We start from the raw sequence: 1,884 nt of genomic DNA, 5'->3' as shown, positions 1-1,884 counted from the left end.
CGTAGGTGACCCAGGGGCTTCACAGTCCTTCTCCCATTTGATCCCGGGTCTCTTGCTCCAAACGGGCGACAGCCTGGTCTGAGGCCAGCTTCTACCCTGGCTGCATTAATTCCCTAAATACAAGGAACCACAAAGTAGCACCAATGGGCAGCCTAAAACAATAGATCTATTCTCTCCAAGTTCTGGGGGCCGTAAGTCTGAAATCAAGGGGTTGGTAGGGCCCTTCCTCCAAATCCTCTGGAGTAGAATCCTTTCTGTTTCTTCCAGCTCCTGGCAGCCCCAGGCATTCCTTGGCTTGTGGCGGCATCACTCCCATCTCTGCCTACCTCTGTCATCACATGGCCTTCTTCCCTGTGTCTGTCTCTGTCCCAGTCTCCCTCTCCTTTCTAAATGACACCAGTCATTGGATAGAGAGCCCACCTTAAGCCAGTACGACCCCTTCTTAATTTGATTACATTTGCAAAAACCCTATTTACAAATAAGGTCACAGTCATAGGTACCCGGAGCTAGGACTTGAACGTATCGTTTTGGAGGATGCAATCAAAGCCATTGTAATAGGTGGCACCAGGCGTGATCCTTGTGGTCTCTGGGCCTCAGTTTCCTCAGCTGTAAAATGAAAGCCCTTCAGCTCTGACAGTCTTGGAGGCAATGAAGAGCTCTGCCGACGAGAAAACTAGAATTGTCCTCTGACCGTCACAGTAATGATGTGAGTTAACTTGTATTTTACTGAGCCCTTTTGATGTGCCAGGCACTACGCTAAATGCTTGACATACTGATCTCAATGAATCCTATGAAGCAGGCGATGGCATCGCCCCATTTTACAAACAAGGACGCTGAGGCTTGGAGAGAGGCTTGGATGCTTGTCCAGTGTCATACAGCCAGGTCTGGGGGACTCTTCCCCATATCTGGCCTCTGAGAGTAGAGTATCCTGCAGCTCCTCTGGCTCTGGGCCCGAGAGGGTCTGGACATGCAGGAGGGAGGACTTGACCCCTGCTGTGTCACAGCCCTTGGGCACCACGCGTTGGAGCCAGGCCCTGCCGCCTGCCTGTCGCCCAGGCTCCTATCTTTAGAAAGCTCCGTGGCCCCTGACCTCCCTCCTGTCAGCAGGAGCAACCTCGTTTCCTCCATCTGCCTCCCATTAAGCCTCGGTCGCTCAGAACCTTCTTTTTTCTTTCCTCGCCACTGCCCCTCACTGCCCTGACAGCCTAGCCACTTTCTGCTGCCCACCTCTGGGGTTCCTCAGCAAGTTGGGGGTTCCAGGGCCAAACACCTAGCACTTAGACCCTGGCAGGGTCTGTCCCTGTTTCCTACCCCCCAGGGAGTTTAGGAGTCACTCGACTATCTAATGTACAGAGAAGGATATAACCTGAATATATAAAGAATTGTCAAGAACCAACGAGAAAGCGAAAAACGCTAATAGAAAAATGGGCAAGGGACATGCACAGGTGGCTCACAAAGGATGAAAAACTGTCGACAGACACAAAGAGAGAAGTTTAGCCTCTCCGGCTGCCCAACACCAACAGTGACAAGAGCTGACATAGAGGACTGACCATGTGCGAAGCTCTGACCTACTGCAGTTCAACAAGCAAGTTGCAGAAGAGTAGGTATTGTATGCTCCCATTTAGGCGAAGGTGTGGCATGCATACGTGTGCGTGGAAGCATGTGGATGTGGATGATTCTCGATGCCCCCAAGCTGAGATGTTAATGGTGGTTGTTTCTGGGTCCCGGGATCCAGGGAACTGTTATCTTCTTTGTGCTTCTACGTATTTTCTACCTTTTTACCAATGACTGTAACTCACCTGAGACTCAAAACGCTAAATCAGCCAGAGGCAGGGAATCGGGCTCTGAACGTGCCTCTTATACGCACACAGCTCCCCTCCCCCG

The sequence above is a fragment of the Pteropus vampyrus genome, unplaced genomic scaffold, assembly GCF_000151845.1.
Source record: "Pteropus vampyrus isolate Shadow unplaced genomic scaffold, Pvam_2.0 Scaffold95, whole genome shotgun sequence".
Lineage (NCBI taxonomy): Eukaryota > Metazoa > Chordata > Mammalia > Chiroptera > Pteropodidae > Pteropus > Pteropus vampyrus.
This window is presented reverse-complemented; position numbering follows the sequence as displayed.